This window comes from Cherax quadricarinatus, chromosome 9 (genome assembly GCF_038502225.1).
Source record: "Cherax quadricarinatus isolate ZL_2023a chromosome 9, ASM3850222v1, whole genome shotgun sequence".
Classification (NCBI taxonomy): Eukaryota; Metazoa; Arthropoda; class Malacostraca; order Decapoda; family Parastacidae; genus Cherax; species Cherax quadricarinatus.
The window spans coordinates 8,399,468-8,405,932 of record NC_091300.1 but is presented as its reverse complement, the minus strand read 5'-3'; the positions used below and the strand labels follow the sequence as shown (position 1 = coordinate 8,405,932).

General features: G+C 42.8%; 1 protein-coding gene across 5 annotated transcripts in view; it reads right to left on the bottom strand.

Annotated features, from left to right (window-relative positions):
• Positions 1-1,349: 1,349 nt before the first annotated feature.
• Positions 1,350-6,465, bottom strand: part of LOC128686226 (putative mediator of RNA polymerase II transcription subunit 26) — a 14,625-nt gene continuing 9,509 nt past the window's right edge. For all 5 annotated transcript variants that reach the window (XM_053773067.2, XM_070083201.1, XM_053773065.2 and 2 more), the window contains exon 3: positions 1,350-3,816. The gene's annotated coding sequence lies outside the window, so the exon portion shown is untranslated. The remainder of the gene's footprint in view (positions 3,817-6,465) is intronic.

The window sequence follows — 6,465 nt, the reverse complement described above, 5'->3', positions numbered from 1 at the left end:
GCCAGTAAGTGATGAGTCTCCCAACACTCAGTCGATGAGTGATGAGTCTCCTCATGTGGAACGCGCTCAAACTGTCACTGAGCCTGTATTTAGTAAGATTATCCCTCAGGAGGAGCTTATTAAGCTTATCCCTCAAGAGAAACTTACTAAGCCTGTCCTCCAGGCTAGGTCCAGTAACCTCGTCTCCCTGGTTCAGAAAATGGCAATAGACAGTTCACAAAGCAGCCCCTCTCCCATTCCTTAGAATTACCTCGGGTTGGGCACACACTGCTTGCCAACATCTCTGGCATACGGTCCTCGGTGGCCATTTACCTTATGGAACCCTATGAGGCCAGCTTTCTGTCCCAAAATACAGACATTATAGCTAAACCCACAGCAACTGGCTCCGTAGGTATCAAAAACGTCCTCCATCCTGTCTGCCGGAATCCTATAGTAGTAAAACTCTCGAAACCCACCAACCTTATTTCAATGGTTAATCAAGGACAATTCAAGGAAATTTGCAGGAGTCGGTAACAGGAAATTCAACTGAGCGTACACCTGGAGGGCGTTCCAGGGATCAACTCCCCCGCAACCCGGTCCACGACCAGGATGAATTTCCCTTCATTATTATTATTATAATCAAGGGGGAAGCGCTAAACCCGGAGGATTATACAGCGCCTGGGGGGGGATGTGGAAGGCATTCAGGCTTAATTCGGGGAACTGGAGCACAGATCCAATTCCCTAAATCAAGAGCCCCTCACCAACATCAAGGAACCTTCCTTGAGGGGGAATTTCCCTTCAGACTGTCCAGTGCCATCCCACATGATGGTTTCAGTGTAAATAGAATGTAAAAAGTAACTTTTATTATTTTATTATAATCACAGCTAAGCGCTATTTATCTATTAATTTATTTCTAATACCACGGAAATGTTATTTTATGGATCAGTTTTCGTTTTTGTTCATTTATTTTTTAGGTGAAAATGGCCTTCAGTATCGTTTTTCGTAGCATGTTAATTTTTAATATAGGTTAAAATTTTGTACACGCATCCTAGTTTATATTGACTATTATTTTGAGGTACACCAGCGGGTGGTTCTTAATTAGGTCATAAAGAACAATTAGTTCCATGACTGGAACAATACACAAATAACTCGCACATAGGAGAGAGGAGCTTATGATGACGTCTCGGTCCAACTTGAACCATTTACAAAGTCTCACAAAACAGAAAAAAACGCAAAAGTCACAATGGGTCTTTGTCAGACCCGTTGAGCACTAGAAAGAAATACTTGTAATTTTACAATTACTTTATATAGTTGTTGTACAACAACAACAACAACAATAATAATAATAATAATAATAATAATAATAATAATAATAATAATAATAATAGCCTTATTTACTACAAGTACAATGTATACAGTCCTAGCTGACATCAGTGACATACTATTATATAGAAAGCCGCTTGTTAATGCTGAGCATTTCGGGAAAATTAAAATAAAAACTAAGCGCTAAACCCACCAGGGTCATACAGCGCTGCTGTACATAATACAGTAAGGAATATAGTCAGTAAACTGATATTTTAATACCAAATAATAATTGTATTAAATGAAAGTCAATCTAAAATTATTTACATCTTATTAATACCTCAATTACTGGGAGCGCTTGAGGTTTCTAAACCTGTATTCCCTGGAACGCAGGAGGGAGAGATACATGATTATATACACCTGGAAAATCCTAGAGGGACTAGTACCGAACTTGCACACGAAAATCACTCACTACGAAAGCAAAAGACTTGGCAGACGATGCACCATCCCCCCAATGAAAAGCAGGGGTGTCACTAGCACGTTAAGAGACCATACAATAAGTGTCAGGGGACCGAGACTGTTCAACTGCCTCCCAGCACACATAAGGGGGATTACCAACAGACCCCTGGCAGTCTTCAAGCTGGCACTGGACAAGCACCTAAAGGCAGTTCCTGATCAGCCGGGCTGTGGCTCGTACGTTGGTTTGCGTGCAGCCAGCAGCAACAGCCTGGTTGATCAGGCGCTGATCCACCAGGAGGCCTGGTCACAGACCGGGCCGCGGGGGCGTTGACCCCCGAAACTCTCTCCAGGTAAACTCCAGTCAATGTGTGTGTGTGTGCGCAACACACACACACACACACACACACACACACACACACACACACACACACACACACACACACACACACACACCTGGAATAGGTAAAACGCGATTTTTTGCTAAAAAAAAGCAATGCTCTTCTTGCCGAATAAGGCAAGCGAACATTTGTGTATGCAATATCACAAAAATCATTCTGAACCAAACGAAAAAAAATATATTTTACTGTGACTGTTTATTAAATTATTGTAAACTTATGTAAAATATACTTAGTTGGATAAGGTCAGGTAAGTTTTCTAAGGATCTTTAGCAATAAAATTATTATTACCTCCCAAGACCCAGTTGGTGAGTGATGAGTCTCCCAAGACCCATTTGGTGAGTGATGAGTCTCCCAAGACCCATTTGGTGAGTGATGAGTCTCCCAAGACCCATTTGGTGAGTGATGAGTCTCCCAAGACCCATTTGGTGAGTGATGAGTCTCCCAAGACCCAGTTGGTGAGTGATGAGTCTCCCAAGACCCATTTGGTGAGTGATAAGTCTCCCAAGACCCATTTGGTGAGTGATGAGTCTCCCAAGACCCAGTTGGTGAGTGATGAGTCTCCCAAGACCCATTTGGTGAGTGATGAGTCTCCCAAGACACAGCTGGTGAGTGATAAACCTCCCAAGACCCAGTTGGTGAGTCATGAGTCTCCTGAGATCCAGACGGTGAGTGATGAACCTCCCAAGACCCAGCTGATGAGTGTTGACTCTCAAGACCCAGTTGCTGGGTGATGAACCTCCAAAGACCCAGCTGGTGAGAGATGAGTCTCCTGAGATCCAGACGGTGAGTGATGAACCTCCCAAGACCCAGCTGATGTGTGATGACTCTCTCAAGACCCATTTGGTGAGTGATGAGTCTCCCAAGACCCATTTGGTGAGTGATGAGTCTCCCAAGACCCATTTGGTGCGTGATGAGTCTCTCAAGACCCAGTTGGTGAGTGATGAGCCTCCCAAGACCCAGTTGGTGAGTCATGAGTCTCCTGAGATCCAGACGGTGAGTGATGAACCTCCCAAGACCCAGCTGATGTGTGATGACTCTCTCAAGACCCAGTTGGTGAATGAACCTCCCAAGACCCAACTGGTAAGTGGTGACTCTCCCAAGATCCAGTTGGCGAGTATTGAACCTCCCAAGACCCAGTTGGTGCATGATGAGTCTCCTCAGGTGGAACTCACTCAGCCTGTCAGTCAGCCTGTATTGAATAAGCTGATCTCTCAAGAGGAGCTTATTAAGCTTATCCCTAAAGAGGGACTTACTAAGCCTGTCCTACTAGCTAGGTTCAGTAATCTCTCCCTGGTTCAGAAAATGGCAGTAGACAATTTACACAGGCTGGTGGAGTGTGACAGTTCCCAAACCACTTCAAAACACATGGGTCTTCGTACCAATTTTCTGAATAACATCTGCAGTCCCACAAGTGTGGAATTTTCCGGAGTGCCTAGCAGAGTTCAAAGTAACCCTTCACCCATGCCTTGGAATTTCCTCAGGTCGGGCGCACAGTGCTTGCTTTCCTCTCTTGCATACGGTCCACGGTTTCCATCTACCCTATGGAACCCTATGAAGTTGGCTTTCTCTTCCAGCCCTCAGACATCAGAGCTGTCTCCAGTACTAAATTCACAGCAACCGGCTCCATGGGTATCAGAAATGTGCTCCATCCAGTCTCCTGTGTTTAACTCATGGAAATCTGCAAGAGTCAGTAACAGGAAATTCAATTAAGCATATACCTGGAGGGTGTTCTGGAGATCAACACCCTTGTGGCCCGGTCCATGACCAGGCTGAATTTTCATTCAGACTGTCCAGTGCCTTCCCACATTTTGGTTTCAAAGAGTGTAAATGGAGTGTGAAAAGTATCTTTTATTTATATTAATTATTATTATCATCAACACAACTAAGTGCTATTATTTTTTATTTCTAATACCATGGAAATGTTATTTTATGGATCAATTTTCATTCTTGTGCATTCATTTTTAAGATGAAAATGACTTTTAGTTTTGTTTTTCATAGGAGATTCATTTTTAATATAGGAAAAAAAATTGTACAGGCACCAGGGTTACTTGTACATATTTATCTTCATTGTTACTGATTATTATTTTGAGATACACCAGAGGTTAGTTCTTAGTTGTGTCATAAAGAACAAAAAGGTACAATACTGTGACTGGAACAATACAACCACAATTAGGTTAGTACACACACATACACACAATCCGTATGTAAGCTTTACACTGGCTGCCAGGGCAAACGTAGGCCCTGGCAGCCAGTGGAAGCCAGCAGAGGTGTGAGGACCAAGAGCTGAGGCTTGACTCATGCAAATAAAATTAGTTGAGTAAATACACAACTTCAGCTCAGTACACCTGTGGTGCTACAATTAAGTCTAGGGAATAAAAAAATTCCATTATGAATGTGGAAAATTTTGAATTTTCCTAAATATAATAATTACGTACAGTGGACCCCCGGTTAACGATTTTAATCCGTGCAAGAGGGCTCATCGTTATGCGAAATAATCGTTATGCGAATGAATTTTCCCCATAAGAAATAATGGAAATCAAATTAATCCGTGCAAGACGCCCAAAAGTATGAAAAAAATTTTTTTTTACCACATGAAATGTTAATTTTAATACACACAAACTGAAAAAGGCATGCACAATTAAATGACACTTACTTTTATTGAAGATCTGGTGATGATTGATGGGATGGGAGGAGGGGAGAGCATTATCTTCTTACTGTTTAGAAGGGGAATCCCCTTCCATTACGACTTGAGGTAGCAAGTCCTTTTCCGGGGTTACTTCCCTTCTTCTTTTAATGCCACTAGGACCAGCTTGAGAGTCACTGGACCTCTGTCGCACAACAAATCTGTCCATAGAGCTCTGTACCTCCCGTTCCTTTACGATTTGTCTAAAATGGGCCACAACATTGTCATTGAAATAGTCACCAGCACGGCTTGCAACAGCTGTGTCAGGGTGATTTTCATCTATAAAGGTTTGCAGTTCAACCCACTGTGCACACATTTCCTTAATCTTTGAAGTAGGCACAATGGATTCCACAACTGGCATAGGCTTCTCAGGGTTAGCCCCAAACCCTTCAAAATCTTTCTTAATTTCCATACTAATTCTCACCCTTTTTACCACAGGGTTGGCACTAGAAGCTTTCTTGGGGCCCATGGTCACTTATTTTCCAGAAACAGCACCGAAAACACTGTAATAATACGAAATATTCCGAGTGTATGCTTGGATGTTACCGCGGAGGCTGGCTGGTAAACAATGGGACGGCCGGCACATGTGAGGCTGGCTGAGGGCACATTGGACGCGTCTCGGACGAAAATCGGTAAGCGGGTTTTTAATCGGTATGCGCGGCAAAAATTTTGCGATAAAAGTAATCGGTATGCGGAAAAATCGCTATGTGATGCCATCGTTATGCGGGGGTCCACTGTATTAAAATGTGATGCTACTTGGACCCTTTGAAAAATTTCGAGTAAGGGGGTATGTGGAAGAGCCGGGGAGTGACACCATATTGAACTTATTGTGTGAGCAATGGAATGAGTTTTGCAACATGATTGAGCATTCTTGGGACGCCAAATTGTTTTTTTTTTCGGCCTGAATTTGTAATTAGGAACCCATGTCAATGTCCCCTGCTGAAGACTTGGGACAGGAAATATGGAAGACCTCAAGAATTATGTGTGGATGGCAGAAAATATGGGATGGAACATCACTCACAAAGAAGTGCACCATTAGTCCTTGCATTTAGATTTTTAGCTGGCCAGTGTAGGGTCTAGGTGTTAGGCAAGTGTTGTGGTGTGATCCATCTACAGTAATTAAATAGTAAGTGGTAATACAAAGTTTTTTCTAAAATGTATTGTATTACTAGTTGTATTTTTGTGTACCCAGCAAATAAACCAAAATAACATACAGTCCACATAATTTTAATATACCAGAGTAGCTCAGTAGTTTGTAAATTCTACCTAGTATTTACAAATAATTAAGCTGATGCTGGGCTGGAGGACCTACTGCAAAATTGTGTTTAAAAGCAAAAGGTCCCAGGATCAATTCCCAGATGGGACATAACATTTAGTCATGTTTTGTAAGCATTGTGCACCCCCTTGGGAGCATCATGCACCCCTGGGAGCATCATGCACCCCTGAGTGCATCATGCTCCCAGGGGTACATGATCTTCCCAAGGGGGTACATGATGCACCCTATGAGACATGATGCACCCCTGGATAGCATAACGCGCTGTTGGAAGAATCATGCACCACCAGGGAGCATAATGCACTGATGGAAGCATCATGCACCCCTGGGAGGATAAGGGTACATTATCATGTAACGATTATGTACTTTTC